General features: G+C 46.0%; 1 protein-coding gene across 9 annotated transcripts in view; it reads left to right on the top strand.

Moving 5' to 3' along the window:
* Nucleotides 1–16,991, top strand: part of Sergef (secretion regulating guanine nucleotide exchange factor) — a 199,264-nt gene that overhangs the window by 49,115 nt on the left and 133,158 nt on the right. The window lies entirely within an intron of this gene.

Here is a 16,991-nt window from a genome sequence, read left to right as displayed (position 1 = left end):
CACACATGTGCCCTGTAAACCTGCAGTGGCATGACTGGGTGCAAGTACCAGGGTTGAACCCAGGGCTTTGTGCTTGCATGTGCTAGGAAGGCACTCTACAGCTGAGCTGTGTCTTCAGTCCTCTCTTTCACTTTGTTTTTTAGATAGGTTCTCACTAAGTTGCCCTGACTGGCCTTGAATTCACTTAGTGACCTAGACAGGCCTTGAATTCATGATCTTTCTGCCTTGGCCTCTTACGGAGCTGAGATTATAGGCCTGCCCCACCAGGCCCAACAGGTGTGACTTTTAGCAAGATGAGGAGTGGGTTTGGATCTTCCTCCTCCCAGTAGCTGCATTTGGAGCTCTTTTCCTTCCCTGCTCCAGCCTCTGGGGCTGATTTGCATCCTCAGGTCTCTTTGCAGGTTTAGACTCCAGGCTGCCACATGCTAGTAAACTGTGTTGGGCATTGTTTTCTGTTGATGCCCATGTCTGACTTCTTTAGCGTCTCTTTGTCAGAAGCCTAGGAAGAATAAGGCTGGTAGGCTGCCATAAGCTTGTAGGTTTTGCGTGAATTTGCCTTGGAGAAGACAAGGGCCATACTAAGCTAGATGCTACTATGGCAGGGGCTGGAAGTAGGTGGGGATGTAGGGGTATAGGGGAGGCATGAACACCTTGGAGTAAGCTGATAATTCCTGAACTTCAGGGACCTGAGTGTGGCACACACAACTGACCTCTGCCTTTAATTTCTATAAATTGCCTTTCATGTCTAAGGCACAAGAAAAGGAGGGAATGAGCTGTCTGTGATGAGGCCTTAGGACATCTGCAGAAAAGGCTCTAGAATAAGAGCCCCATCAGGAGGAAACACACAGGAGGTGGAGCTGAACTACATTATCACCTTTCTTCAGGTGAACAAGAAGGACGAATGAATACAAAGTTGTTAGAGATTCTCCTGGGCTGTGCTGGATGCTTGGCAGATGCACTTCCATCTTCATAATGAACCCATGTGCGCGTGTTACTTAAAGCTTTGTCAATAAGAGCACAAAGTTCTGAGAGAGGAGCTAAAAGTGGGCCAGGACTCCAGGCGCCAGCAACACTCCCATCCCTTCTCTTCAGGTGAAGCGCCTCCCTTCTAACATGTGCCCTTTCCTTCACGAAAGCTCCTGAGGTCTGGGTGGCAGAGTCTCTAATGTCCCGAGAGTCTTGATTCTTTTATTGTGAGCCATGTCTCATCTGGGGATAGAGTTTACTTGAGGTTACAGCCGGGGTGGTCTGTAACATCCCCACAGTGTTGATGGCTGTGTGTCTCCTGCACTATCGGTTTTCACATTTGGCTTCTCTTTAGCCCCCTTTGGGCAATTCTTGGGGTTACACAGTGATCAGGACTCATGTCCACACACATGTGAGCACAGAACATGTGGCCAAATTTGTTGCTCATGACTGGGAGCACTCATCTCAGTGATCTTTTGCTTCCTAAGCTCCAAGGGAGCTGTTGCACATTCCCCATGGGCACTGGCTCTGACATGCACCCCCGAAGTGCAATCCTGCATTTCACAATTGTCAAGAACTACCTGGGCTCACTCGGTGGGTGTACAGGGGGCTCTCTGAAATTCCAAGGCAGCTGGAGTTGATAGCCTGGCTTGTCTTTGATAATACCAGGCTCTGATTTTTCTCTGACATGAATTTGGGTAAGCCTCTTTCCTCCCGTGTTCTTAGTTCGCTAGGATGTGGGTTGGGCCAGATGATTCTGAGAGGTTTTGTAGAACTAAGAGTCTCATCTCTCATTCTTATTTCTTGGCTGAGATATTGCTGAAGCTCATGGTGACTCTGGCCCCTGGTGTTCCTCAGTTTTGAAGCCCAGGTCACAAATTCCAAGCCACAGCCTGATTCCCTGACAGCCTGGAAATGCTAGTTAGTTTAGAAGTTCAGGGCCTCAGAACTGATTGATTGGCTTGCTTTGTCTCTGTCTTTGTTTCTGGTCCAGGTAGACTGAAGGACTAGAGATGATGCCCTGTTGCCAGGGCTGACTTTAGAAGGGCACCTGCTCTGTCCTCTGATACCTCCTCTCTCTTCCTGGTCTACCAAGAGCTTGCAGTTTGGCTCTGGCTCTTTTGCCTGTGGTGGTTTGTTGTTCTCCCTGTGCAGACCTCAGGGGCCCTGCTGTTCTGGATTCCTGGTCAGCCTCCCTCTGCTGTTTTTTTGTGCATAGTGTTCCACCTTCCTGCTCCGATGTTTACTTTTTCTGGACTTTGACATCTTGTCCTTTCCCTTGTCAACTCCATAAGCATTGGTGTTCAAAGAGCTTCTAGTACCTGAGTAAACATGGCACCACGGGCTGAGAAGTGAGGTAGATACAAGGAAGTGGAGAAGACGGGATGATAATTCTGAGGACACTAGCAAAAAGGAACTGCTGTTTGACCCATGCTCTTAAAACCAGGTTGGTGTATAGCAAGGATACTGTGTGCCAAGGTGAGTGTGAGTTAAGGTGAGCCACACTGCTTGAGCCTTCCTGTGCCTGAGCCTAGCTTCCCAGTGTGCTGCCTGTCTGGCCTGTCCCATTCCCCGACACAGTAGCAAAGACAAAGCACATTCGTTCATACATTGTCTCATTTGATCCTAGTATGGTGCTGTGAAATAGGCCTCGAGAGGAATGATTATTTCCATTTACAATCAAGAACACTGGGGCCCAAAGAGGCTTGCTAGGAGGTAGGAGAAGAGCCAAGACAAGTGACCTGATTGTCAGTGTTTCTGTGGGCTTGCCTGGGCTCAGCCTGCAGTCTCATCCCTGAGTCATGTTCCTGGTTTAAATTCTGCCCACGTTTGGTTGAGGAGCACCGACTCTCGGTGCACACATGCACGTGTGTGCACACACACAGCCCCGGGAGCAGAAGCCGTGGAATTAGACAAGACTTGGGTCAAAGATGGGGTCACGGTGAATCTCAAGGGTCGCCAGCCCTCATTTTGCTGCAGGACAAAAGCTGCAGAGGATCAACCTGTGCACAGGGTCGAAGTGAAATCTGTCAGAACGAGTGGGAAAGGAGCTATTTTTAGTTTGCCGAGTCACTCACTCGGCCGCACTGGCTGAGGATTGAGCCGGTCCCCTACACTTTCTACCGTGTTATTTCTGAAGGAGAAATACCATTTGAATGCTGTGTAAAACCCATTAATGAACCTGGAAGTTTCCAGGGTGTCTTTGTCCTGCAGCTCTCCCCGAAGGCTGCCTTTCCTGAATGACCTTCCTCCTTTCCTATATTTAATGCATTTCTAATTTTAAGTTTGTGTCAAGACTGTGGGACTTCGGTGCCCTAAATAACACAGAAATCTACCACCAGCAATCAGCTGAGTCCGGAGGGCTCTGACAGAATTGAACACAACCAGGAAAAAAAACATGGCCAAGTGGCTCTCTGGCAGGAACCCCTAAGCATCAATGTTGTTGCCAGAGGAGCCTGAGGTCTTTGGCTTTGGAGACCCAGCAGCCCTAAATCTTCCCAGAGCATGGTCTTTAGAGTCCTTCTCGAGGCCACAACCACCCAAAGCATGTTCTGTTGTGATTAGAAGCTAGCACGTGGGCGCTGTATCATAGCAGGGGGAGATAGTGCAATCTGCACAGCTGTGGATCTGCCCAAGAGAACGTGCAGGAGAGAAAGCCACCAGACAGCCGAGCCATGCTGGGGGTGGCCTGATGAAGCAACTCCTTATGTTTTCCTTAGCATCTTGTTCTTTTCACTAGAATGTGAGGTCTAGGTGAGCAAAGGCCTTGTCTCTCATGTTGAAAGTTGCAGTCTCTGGGCCATCAGCTAAAGAGCATACAGAAGCTGGAACGAGGCCCCTCAGCACACATGTAGCAGACAGGCAGCTCAGTCTCCATGGCTGTCCTGTCTGGCCTCAGTGCACCTAATCTGGAAAAGACTTGATATACCTTCTTTGAAGAGAAGGAGATGGGGGTTAGGGGGAGTGCCTCAGTGAGTGAGAGACTGGGAGAGGGAGCAACATTTGTAATGTAAATAAATAAGTAAAAGAAAGTTGCTGTCTTGGTATCTAGAATATTCCCTAGTATCTTTGACGTGCTTGGCGGATATCCTAGTTTCCTGTCTGATGCTGTGATAAAACACTTAAACCAAAAGCAACTTGGGGGCATCATGGGAAGAAAGGGTTATTTCATCTCACACTTCTAGGCCATCATCTATCACTGAAGGAAATAAGGCAGGAACCTGAAGACAGGGACGTTTGCTATTCTGCAGTATTATTCTTTACCAGGGAATTCCCTCTCCAGGAAGGTACAGCAGAAACCATGGAGGGTGGCTCCTTGTTGACTCATGTGGGTTCATGCTCAGCTTACTTCTTTATACAGATAGTGTAGAACCACCTGCCTATGCTGGTGCTGTCGGTGCTGTTGGTGCTGCCTCCAGGAGACTGGGCCCTTCTCTGTCAAGGCATTCCCTCACAGACATGCTCACTGGCTAATCTGATTTAGGCAGTTCCTTATTCAAGGTTTTCACCTCTCCTGACTCTAAGCTGTGTCAGGCTGGCTGTTAAAGCTACCTAGAGCAGTGGGTGTTCACTGATGGAAGAGAGGAGAAATGAATGGAAGAAATAGTTTTAGGGGTGTGTGTCCCTCATTGCCCCTCCTTTCCTCTAGACTGTGCTCTTCTACCCCAGGAAGTCAAAGGGCATTCCCACATCCGCAAGTTCTCAGTCACCCAGCAGCTTGCAGAGCCAGCAGCCAGGGGCTTTGCCCTGTGCTGCATGCAGGTCACAGCCGGGGTTTCCAATGAAGAGGCTCATAGTCTGTCGGTACTTCATGATTCATCAAGAACTTGCATCCGTTCACCTTTGGTTTTTCTTCTTAACCCAGCAGATGCTTAGGCATGCCTGTCTCTGAACACCACATTAGCAGGTGGGGAGCGGGGGAGTGGAACAGTTCCTGTTTTGGGAGCTTGTGAGTGAGCAGCAGGGTCAAGCAGGACAGGCACACCGTGACAGAAGGTATGGAGAGTCTGAGGATGAAAATATGTTTGTCCTACCCCATGTCCATGGGGACCTTTTCTTTCCTGACATTACAGTCCCTGTGGTTTTGTTGGATGCTGCAGGGTTGGAGTAGGGCTGGTGCCTGGAAAGGCTTCCTGAATTGGAAGTCTTGACGTTCAATTAGTTCTCAAGGGAGCTAATGTAAGTAGCAGGGGAATCTTGGCAAGGCCTTGCGTTTGAAGGCGAGCAGAGGAAGAACAGCAGCCAGACAGACTGCTTATTGACAGGAGAGGGGACAGTGTCACGGCAGTGTCCAGGAGGCTGGGGCGGTCAGGGAGGCTGGGTAAGAGGTAAAGGCCACTGGATTTGGTGATGGGTGAAGCTACAGGAGTTGGTGGGTGATGGTGGTGGAGGGTGAAGGTGGCTGTGCCCCTTGTAGGAGATAAAGGAGCAGAGAGACAGAGGTGTATGACGGGGAGGAGAAGTTGGAGCCCAGCCATCATGGATATGAGACTGAAGATCAGTGTGAAAGGGTTAGTTCCTGAAAGGAGGAGAGATGTTCTTTCAGCCTAGCTGTAGAACAAAGGGGGACATGAAGACAGAAGCTTTGAGGTAGAGAACAGAGTGCCTCTGGCAAACTGTACCCTTTGAGATCCTGCTGTATGGCTTGTTTTATTTCTTTATTCCAACAATGTTGATCATATCCTGCTGGGTCAGGTACAATTCAAGGCCCTGAGAATTTACAAATAAAGGATGAAGTTGATACCAGTTCTGCTATGTAGTACTTACTAATGACATAGTAATTAATTAGCATGTCTATCCTTAAATTAAACTTGGAGTTCTTTGAGAAAAGGCATGGTCTTGTTTATCTTTATATAATTAGGGCTAGTCAGGAAAACAATGTATGTAGTTGGTAGATGTGTGCCAACAAGAGTAGGAGCTCATGGTGGGTGGCTTAGATGGTCTTGGTTAGACCAAACACCAAATTATTTCCTGGCGTGAGGAGCTTAAGGCATGAGCTCAATTGAAGTCACCAGAAGGGACCAAGTGACCTTATGCTAGAGTGGGTTCATCTAGCACAGTCTAGTGGCTCTCTGGAAATGAGAGCTCAACAACGGCATTATTAGTGCTAAATGGTAGCAAGGCCATCACCATTCTAGAGCTGAGGAAATGGCTGGGCTGAGAGAAAGCTCACGCTTATTCACAAAGTGGTTGGTAGAATGGGGCTTGAACCCCTTCCTTTCTACTCCTTCTTATTTTGTTCCTCAACAGCCTGTCTTTGTCTTTACTAGGTGGTAGGTAGACCAGGTGGCTCCTTCCGGGCTTCGGACAACATCTTCTGAGGAAGAAAGCTAGGACAAGGACAAACTTGTAAATGCTGGCACATTAACTCATGAAAAGGCATTGCACTGGCTGGAGTTGGGGGTGAGGTCTGATACACAGAGTCTTGAATGTGGAACAAGACCCAGGTTGGGCTTTCTTTCCTCTATCAATTATGTAGCTTTGTGTCTGTTCAAGCCTTTCTCAGCCTTAGTTCTCTTGTCTACAAAGTAACTATGGTATTTACCTTGCCCATAGGATTTTGGAAAGATGCAAATAAAATGGGGCCACTATTGGGTCCAAGCCACTGTGTGTTTCAGATACAGGTTTTGTTATAAGTATGTGTCTTACTCACTTGAGATTGTAGGCACAATCCTACATCTTATGGGAGTGCTTCTTAGAATAAGACTCAGTGAAAGCAATGGAGCCAGAGGTGCTTTAATCTCCACTTAGTTTCCTCTCAGGTTCAGACAGTGTGACTCCTGTTGAGGGAGCCGAGCCATCAGTGTCTGTACTCAGGGTGTCTCTGGGTTGCTTTCTCAGCAGCAGAGGAAACGTGTCAGTACTAATTTAAAGCCTCTGCTATCTTACTTGTCTCTAGTATTCCTTGCAGCAGTGTGACTGGCCCAGGCCTTGCCTGAGGTCACCCTGGAGCTGACCCACTATCTGGTTGTCCCAGGGTGAAAGTAAATCTCATAGAATTTTAGAATGAAAATCAGGCAGGGAGTGTTTGAAGGGGTTTGAATGGGCTGCACAAGAGTTGGCTGGCCAAGGGCTAAAGCTACTTCTGTCTCTCCAGTGTTTCTCTGGCTTGGACCCTCATTATCTACTGCTTCACCCCATTGACAGCGCTCGAGTCAGTAAGCCATGGTCTCTACTCTGACCTCACCTAGCTATCCTCGCCTCATTGCCAAAGCCAAGACTAAAAATAAAAATTTGGTCATAGTCTTTTGTTTGTTTAATAGCCTTAGAAAAGAAAGAAAACTGGATTGGAGATGAAGCTTGGTAGTAAGAATCCTTGCCTAACATGTAGAAGACCCTAGATTCAATCCTTAGCAGTGAAAAAACAAAACAAACAATCAAAAAACAAAAAATCTAACTAAACTCACAACACTCTCAAACATAAAACAAAAACAAAAACTTTGTATCAAAAAATATGAATTTCTCACACCCAGCAGTGGTGGCTCACGCCTTTAATCCCCACTTGGGAGGCAGAGGCAGGCAAGTTTCTGAGTTTGAGGCCAATCTGATCTACAGAGTGAGTTCCAGGACAGCCAGGGCTACACAGAGAAACCCTGTCTTGAAAAACCAAATAAATAAATAAATAAATAAATAAATAAATAAAGTATGAATTTCTCTAAGGAACACTTCCTGGAAACCTGCTCTTAAGGAAGACTATTAAAGAATATGGAAGAGAGAAAGCCTTGGCTCTGGCTTCAAAAGGAGTCCAAGTACAACCTGCAACCTCATCCATGTGCTTAGGATTAGGGTCTTAGGATGTCTCCAGGACTGTGGTTGGCCTTGTTTACCCCTGTGTCCCCATCACTCTGCACACAGTAGGTATTCAGGTTAATAGTTACAGGGATGCTGTCGATTTCCAATGATTTCCGTCCTGGGTGAAGTCCAGACTCTCTGGATTCAGGTCTGCCAATGCATGCAGCCTCATCTGCCTAGGATGCGCGCGTCATTCATGGCAAACTGGAGAAGGTTCCATGCCGTTCAGTATTTCTGGGCCTTTCCTTCCTTTTGCATGTGGCTGTTTGGACCACTCCTCCAGGTCTCCAGCAGAAAACAAGGACCACGTTCCGTTTACCTTTGCATCCCGCCATCCACCTGAAATACTAGTCTCTTGCTTCCTCTTGAGTTCTGTTGTTTGTGTGGCACTCGTACCACCTTTCTTGCCGTTATTGAGCTGGTGTCCATGTGGCCCCTTCCCACCCTTCCTCTGTTTCTTTTGTCTTTGGTTCATCTTTAGAGTTTGGGTCTAGAATATATACTGGCTCTAGGCTGAGATGAACCTTGACCTCCCTTTTACCCTTACCAAATGCCCTTTCCTGTCACATCATCTCCATTTATAAACGTGGGCCTCTCCAACTGTTTCATCTTCACAAAATCCCTAACCAGAACTTTTTATTGGATGGCTACCTTAGAAGCCAGCCCTTCATTCATTTTTTTTTTCTCCAAACATTATTCACTTCCTGTTCTTGCCTCTGTTTTGCAGTATACTGAGTATTAGGTAAGTTCTAAGTGTACCTTTAAAGGGTAGCTAAATCAAAAAGCCTGCTCCTATCACTTCAAAGGAAACAAAACCATATCCATCCATCCATCCACCCACATATCCTTCCTTCTATCCTTCCTTCCTTCCTTCCTTCTATCCTTCCTTCCTTCCTTCCTCCCTTCCTCCCTTCCTTCCTTTTTTCCTCCTCTTCCTTCCCCTCCTTTTTTGAGACAGGGTCTCTCTACCTATCCCTGGCTGTCCTGATCCTTGAACTCATAGAGATCTACCTCCCTCTGCCTCTGGAATGCTGGGATTAAAGGCATTATCCACTGTGCCAGGTCAGGCCCTTTCCTTCATGTGCAGCCTTCAGAACCCCAGGGCCCTAGGCCAGTTGAATGGGCCGCTGTGCAGAGAAAGGTTAAAATTTGCCTGGTTGCATAATTCCATTTGGTGCTGCAGTGCTTCTCCGTGGGAACACTGTCAGCTCTGATGACCATCTCCTGCAGCTGCAGATTGCTGTCTGGAAGAAAGCCTTCTCACCGGGTATCTGTTGTCATCTAAGTAGGGAGCTAGGGGTAGGGTAAGGAGACCGACCATGGGAACAGGAATGGAAGCAATCAGAGATACCTTTGCAAAAAAAGAACAGCTGCTGTAGCAGTTGATCATGAAGCCTCTAGCTCTTCAGAGAGACCAGATGTCTGGGGTGAGGTGGGGTGCAAAGCAGAGCAGAAGACAGAGCTGGGGGAGGGTCAACCACAGCTGCAGGGAGGCCATTCAGGGACATCTTCCGTGGACCACATTACGGAACACAGCTGGCCTGGAAAGGTTTCTCATGACTGCTGAGCAGAATGTGTGTTGCCATAGCCAGCACAATGAGATTGGGTAGGAAAGTTCCATACCCAGGGAAAGGTAAGAGGGGCATTCTGAGCATCTTCTCTACGGCCATGCTTCCTGATGTCTCTGCTGACTACCAGTATGGAGCACACACAGCAGCATTTGAATCAGGAAGGACAGGATACAGGGAAGACTTAAGAATCTTTACTCTATGGGCTTTGGGGACGCAGCTCAGTGGGTGTTTTGATGCATAAACCAGGTATGGTAGGGTATGCTTGTCATCCTAGCACCTGATAAGTGGATATGGGAGGACTGTGGTTTCACAGGCATCCTTGGCTTCATTGTGAGTTTGAGGCTAGCTTAGGATACTTGAAACCTTGTCTCAAAAAAACAAAAAACAAAAAACAAACAAACAAAAAACTAAGCAAACAAAAATAACAGACCCAGAAAAACATGTTTATACTCTGGCTTGATCTTTGAGCAAACTGTATCTGTCCAATAGATACAATGAGTTTATTGGGTTTACCTCTCCAGATTGTTGCCAGATGATGGCATAGATAGGAGAGCATCTTCTAAGCCATGAAACAATAAACAAATGTTCAAGTGTGCATTTTGTTAGTAGATTGCCTCAGGTTTGCAGGGAGCCTTTATTTCTTGTGGCTCTGTGGGAGATACGATTAGCTATTGCGGAACTGGAGTCAGGTGTAGATCACTCCATGGTTCTTGTGTTCTTCCTCAGTCGTTCATACTTGGATGCTCAGGGGGCATTTATTATGTAAGGAGCTTGGACTTAGCTAAGATAGTGAGAACACAGAGCCCTAATGCTTTCTAACGGAGCAGTGACTTAGAGAGTAAGGTCCCCTTCGGGGGAGAGGGCACAGGTTGAACTTGGTGTGGCTTTCTAGTTGGAGTAGAAAGGGGACTGTGAAACAGTGCTTGTCCCAGCTTTGATGTCTGGATGGTCCCAGATGAGCCAGTGTCCAGCACAGTCCCCGCTTCCCTCCTTGACACACACCATGGGTCTGAGCAGAGCCACCATGGACTTTCCTTCCCTAGAGACACTACTGTAAAGCTGGGACAGCAAAGGCCACCTGGAGGCTCAGGGGGTACCTCAATTCTTCATTGTCTTGATTGTTGGAAGAAACCACCCTGACAAGAGCAGCTCAAGAGAGAAAGGGCTTGTTTGGGTTCACAGTTCCAAGGGGATACAGTGCGTCATGATTGCGGCATGGCACTGAGAGCCTCAGGCTGGCCTGTCACATCACATCACAGGTCCAGTAGCACAGGGAAGAAAGGAAATGGGGCCAGACTATGAAGCCTCAAGGCTGGTCTTCAGTGAGCCACATCCTGTAGCAAAGTTCCACATTCTAATAGTTCCATAGCCTGTCACTCAGTACCATCAGCTCAGCTGGGGACCAAGCTGGGGACACGTGAGCCTATGGAGGCCACTTCACATTCTATCCACAGTGTTTCAGGAAGCAGGTGTTTGAGGTCATATGAGATTGGTAGAAATCTCTGCTCACTTAGAGTGTACCTCTCCTATTAGTGTCTCATTGTGTTGTGTCCTCTGTGTATCCTATGCATGGTGGCATTCTAGGGCAAGTATATGGATCCCCAGAGTGAGTAGCCACCATATTTTAAGATTGTCATACCTGTGAGGCAGGTCAGGGGCTCAGTCCTGCAGTAGACATTTGGAGAAGCCTTGGAGACTTCAGCAACCTCTGTCTGAAGTAGGTGGGATGAGTCTGTCATGGGGTAGTCGTGTGAGATCCTGACAACCGTGATCTGTAGGTTTTGGAGGGACTGGAGCAGAACCAGGATGCAGACTCCTTCGGTAGGCTCCGTATGAGGGTCATGGAAATGTAAACATCTTTTCCATTCCTCAGACACCTACTGCGGTACAAGAGCACACAGATGCATACATGGTACATTTTTCTTTGCACACTCCAAGGTAGAGTTTCTGCTGCAAGGGATTGTGGAAACTCTTCTACCCTCACTGCTGTACAGCGTGTTCCTCACACTGCTCCCCTGGCGCACTTTACCAAGCTGTTCCTTCCTGCACTTACCAGCTCTGTGACGATTGTGCTTGCGGCGGCCACAGCCTCCCCAGTCAGGGTTTGTGGTGTGGTGTGAAGATAATGTATTTACTATTAACAGTAGCAGGTAGCGCTCACCATGGACTGATGGGTGCCCCCATGGAGTAATTGTACATGCCACCATCTCTTTATCCCTCGTGACAATAATGGCAGAGGTGGGATAATTGTTACTTTGTAGATAGGGAGAGAGAAAGGGACTCAGAGCAGTGGCTAGTGACAGAGTTGCCATCAAAAGCCACATCTGCTGCAAAGCCAGTGCTGTGGAATGCTACGTTCTCCTTCGAGCTCTGATGTCTACTCTCTCTGAGGCTCATTTACTTTCCCAATCTGTAACAATGAGCAGTACTGAGACTCAGTATCAGAGTTTCTCCCAAACCCCAGGACTAGTGCTGTCCTGCTTTGGTCGGAGCCCCTGACTTCTTGAAGACTGTTTCCTTTTCAGTTCTGAGATAATTTGGTATGGTTTGGTTTCCAGGGGTTGTTAAGTGTCTGTTTTGTTGCTACAGGAGCACAGGGTATAAAGTGCTGGCACCTGTGCTGTCCAGAACAGCTGTCTGTGACATCTGCATCAGCCCGGAACAGTAGCTGCGACCCTGTGTAGCAGGTGACAATGTGAAGTTCGGTTAGAGTGACACAGGAAATGGATTTCTAATCTTAATCGATTTCAATGACAGAGTCACGTGAGGCTGGTAGCCGCCATATTGAACAGTGCAAATGTAGACACAGGAGCCAAACCAAGTGTGGATTTTTCCACTCTTGTCTTGATTCTTTCTCCTGTGTTCCCACCAAGGCTCCTCATTCCCAGAGGATCAGATGTTTTACTGAATTTCTATTGTTATCTCAGCTTCTGGCATACCTAAACATACATTATTACATTTTTTTTCTGACTGTGATGCATATAGAAGGGATGGGTAGAGATTCATGCATCTCTCAGATAAAGAAACTGAGGTACACAGAGGTTAAATCCAGAAGTGGAGTAGAGAGCTTTCCTGTGTGTGAGTAAGCGACTCATCAAAGCCATTTTTGGAGCAGTAAATCCAGGACTGGAAACTTCCATATTCTGATGCTCAGCCAGCATTTCCTCTACTCTCCCTGCTGCTGATGTGCCAAGCCTTGAACAGAGGGGCTGCTCATTTGGACGATTCTTTTAATGTTAGGCAGAGAGCTTTTTCTTTTCACTGTAAGCCTTTCTTTACCACGTGCACTCTTAATTCTATACAGGTGACATCATAAGCAAAATCAAATAGGTGCTTGGAAAGGCTAGAAGGCCACTTAACCGAGCTGCTTCTCTTTTCTAGATGCTAAAAGTAGCACGCCAATCAAACAGACAGGTGGGATGTCCACCTGGGACCTGTGATCAGAAGACATTGAGTCTCTTCCCTTCATTCCTGGTGCTGCCAGAATAGCTGCCATCAGACTAGCCTAATGTAGAAACATTCAAGAACTCACAGGCAAATAAAAGCAGCCCTCTGGGGAGAGACTACAAACTCGCAGGAGTTAAAGTCGGGAAAGTCAGAGAAAGGAGGTGCTGTTTCAGATTGAAAGATGCTAATACAGTGGCAGCTACTGAACTGTGCAGTGAGTTCATGCCAATCAGGTCCTATGGAAGCAAGAGACAGTATAGTTGCTCCTTGATGACCATGGGGAGTTGGTCCCATGGTCCTTTGTAGATGCCAAACCCATAATATTCCAGTCCTTCTGTGAGGCTCTGTAGCATTTTCATAGAACCCCCACATCCTTCAGTGGACTCACCTCTTCTCCAGGTGACTTGTGATAGCTGGAGAGGCAGTTGTCATGTTCTGTTTTGGGAATACTGACCAAGAAAAGAAAGAGTATAATTAAAAAAAATAAAATAAAATTGAGGTCCCCTCCTCCTTTAGTACTGGGACTTGAATCCAGGGCCTTGTGTATACTAGGCAAGCACTCTACCACTGAGTGACATCGTCAACCCCTTTTTCTGTTTGAGACTGGATCTTGCTGAGCAGCCCAGGTAAGCCTGAGTAGTGGGATCCTACCCTGGCGTTGTCGGAGGTGGTGGGCAGGCTTGTTTTCTTCCACTTTTGACCATGATTAGTTGAAGGTACAGACACAGATCCCATGCTAATACAATGGCAGCTAGTGAACTCCAAGGTACCAAGGGTCCTTGGAGTGAAGGAGTTTAGTTTGATGGTTGAATTCCTAGGTGGTGTGCTGTTGCTGATAGTGACAAGCACACCTGTGCTGGGTGACTAGGTACCAGACTGCCCAGAGATCAAAATGAAGAAGAGTGAGAGAGGGGACCGGTGATGGCGAAATGCTCAGATCTGGGTAGGAATGAAGGTGGGCGATGCTTTGTGTAGCTTTTCCAACTTTTTTTCTGAAATGACTTAAACATTTAAAAAGGGGGCTGGAGAGTTGGCTCAGTGGTCAGGAGCGCTTGCTGCTCTTTCAGCTCCCACACTGGGTAGTCATGACCTTTTATAACTCCTACTCTAGGGCTCCGATGCCCTCTTCCAGCCTCTGTGGGCAGCCCACACATGTCACACACCCACACGCATATGCACGCACACACTCACGTACACATGAACACACATACACACATGATACAATATATATTTTAAAATATTTATTTTTTATTTCATGTTATGAATGCTTCGCTCACATGTATAGCTGTGTATTATCTGGGTTCTGAAACTGAACTTACAGACAGTTGTGAACTGGAAATTGCTCCCAGGTCCTCCGATGGAGAACAAGTGCTCTTAACCCCTAAGCCATCTCTCTGGCCTCCAGAATGTATCTTAAAAAGTGCCTTTGAAGGCTCCACATTGAGGAGCAGTTAAAGTAGTAGCACATTCCATTTGCAGGGTGCAGTCAGAGCAGTGCATCAGCTGTGATCATTAGCAAAGGGAGGAGCCGGACCTGGTCACAGAAACACTGAGAGACCCAACCCAAAGGAACCACAGGAGCAGGGTGATGACATAAAAGAGAGAAAAAGTAAAACCCAAAAGCAGTTCTTTGGAAATCATCAACATTGATGAAACTCCAGCTAGACTTCTAAAGGAAAAAAAGAAAGGGACCAGAAATCCCAATTTAAAGATGAAAGTCATTATATAACTACAGTTTAACAGCTTATTAAAGGATACTAAGGAAGTGGTTCAGTCTTATGCCAAAAACGCAGTAACTTAGATTCAGCAGTGCAATAATGAAAAGTAAAATGTACCCAGACTGATGCACATGAAGGACTGGCTTTGTGTATATGTATTATGCCTACATATACACAATATATATAGTATACGATATTACATTTATTTAGACTTGAGACAGCTCATCTCTATACAGCCAAGGATTATTTTAAACTCCTTAATACTCCTGTCTCAGCCTCTGGATTGCTCTGATTACAGGTGTGTGACACCATACCCTATGAATATCACCATATCTATTAAGGAAATCAATTACCTATCAAAAACTGTGTCTGTAAAGAAATATTCAGGATTGGAGAGATTGCATAAAAGAGATTGCACTTAATGCTCTTTAAAAAAAAAAAAAGCCAGTTTGGTTCCCCAGCACCCACATCAGGTGGCTTACTTCCACCTATAATTCCAGGTCCTTTACACACACAGACACACACACACACACACACACAAACAAATGAAAAAAAATCTTTTAAAATCTTTACAAAATAATTTCCCTTGAAGGGCATGGTGGCACATGCCTATAACCCCAATACTCAGGAGGCAGAGGCAGGAGGATGTCTGAGTTCAAGGTCATCCTGGTCTAGAGAGTGAATTCCAGGATAACCAAGGCTGCATAGAAAAACTAGAAGCAACAACAATAAATTTTCATAAAGAACTCTTTATGGCTGTTCCACTGATAAGTTTTATGAAACATTTAAGGAAAGAGATAGCACCAACTTAATATCAATCTTTTCAGAAAATAGAGGACACTTTCTATATTGCTTAATGGAATTAGAGTAGTTCTGATATGAAGCCCCAATGAAGGCATTACAAAAAAAAGAAAAAATTACAATATCCCTCATAAGCATAAACAGAAAATCTTTAACAAAATACTTAAAAATAGAACTGAGGGAGGGATAGCTTGGTGGTAGACAGATCAGCATGAGGTTTGAGATTCCATTTCTACACATATTCACCGACCTCCTCTCACACACAGACACACAGGCACACACAGGCAGACAGACAGACAGATAGACACACATACACACACACACACACACACACACACACAGGCACACCAAACCTTTTTATCTGAGGAATGAATCCTAGCTTTTAGTTGTGAAGGTCTGTGTAATTTACATACTAATCAGGTAAAGCAGAAAAACTTTGGTCACTATGTGAACTGATGCACAAAGCCCACAGACAGCACCTAACAGCCATTGTGACATTAAGGAACTTAAGCAGTTTAGTAAAGTGCATTTGTAAACTGCTGTCATCAAAGGAAATGTCATAGAATAAGGCAAGTGTCTCCTCTTTTGTTGTTGGTTTAAGGTTCTGTCCAGTAACAGAGACCAAAGAAAAGCAACAAGAGGCTTAAAATCAAAGGAGGAGCGAAAGCTGTTCATGGATTGACTTGACTGTCAGAACAAAATCCCAAATGTGTGAAATAAATATTAAGACCAAGAACGCAATTAAAAAATTAGTAGTATTTAGAACCAGGACTCAAAGGCCATTTCAAAAATACATAGTAGCATCAAAGAATCAAAAGCAATATCTTTTATACTTATCTCAAAAAACGTAAACTACGTAGAGCATAAACTTAAGGAAAATTGTACACCATAGAGATGCCCTTGGGTTGGGGAAACAGCTTCATGAGCAAACATCTTTGTTGTGCCAAATGACAAAAAGTTTGCAAAAGCTGCACACAACATCTGTAATCCCAGTCCCCATAATGGGGACGTGGGAGGCTGAGAGGGGAGAGTCAGGGAGCTTGTGGACTAGCGAGCCTGGCTTCTAGAGTGGTGGAGAAACTTCGGTAAACAGCGTAGAAAGCTGAGGACAGGCACCTAACAGTTGTCTTCTGACCTCCTTACACGCTCTGAGGTATTTGCATGCCTCTGCCTGCACACAAGGGTGAGCTTCCATACTCATACCCTCAGACATCACAAAACGCACACAGTGATGGGGGTGGTGGTGTGGTAGTGGTATGGTGGTGATAATGGTGATGACAACAAAGATGATAACCTGCCAGACACTGCTGAAGAAGCAAAAGAAGGTCTATGGAGACATCTGTCACATCCACTCAGTGGTGTGGCAATGGTGGTAAGTTGTTACCTTTTCCCAAGTTGATTTGTAGATAATGTAATCCCAATTAATGTCCCTTGAGGCTTTGGGGGACATAGAAGTTGACAAGCCTGTTTAACATTTATGTGGAAACATAAATGACCATGTGTCCACAGTAGTTTTACGAAAGAGGAATAGCCTTAATGCAAGTTACTGGGTTCACGTGACCCAACTTCAACATGGTTATAATTGGTGTGTCAACAACAATTATAAAAGCAGCCTGACTTTTACAAAGGCAGAGGACTTACATAGATGTTTCTCCACGTGGCTAAAAGGATAGAGATGTGCTTGATGAGTGATCCC

This window comes from Mastomys coucha, unplaced genomic scaffold, assembly GCF_008632895.1.
Source record: "Mastomys coucha isolate ucsf_1 unplaced genomic scaffold, UCSF_Mcou_1 pScaffold21, whole genome shotgun sequence".
NCBI classification, from domain to species: domain Eukaryota; kingdom Metazoa; phylum Chordata; class Mammalia; order Rodentia; family Muridae; genus Mastomys; species Mastomys coucha.
This window is presented reverse-complemented; position numbering and strand designations above follow the sequence as displayed.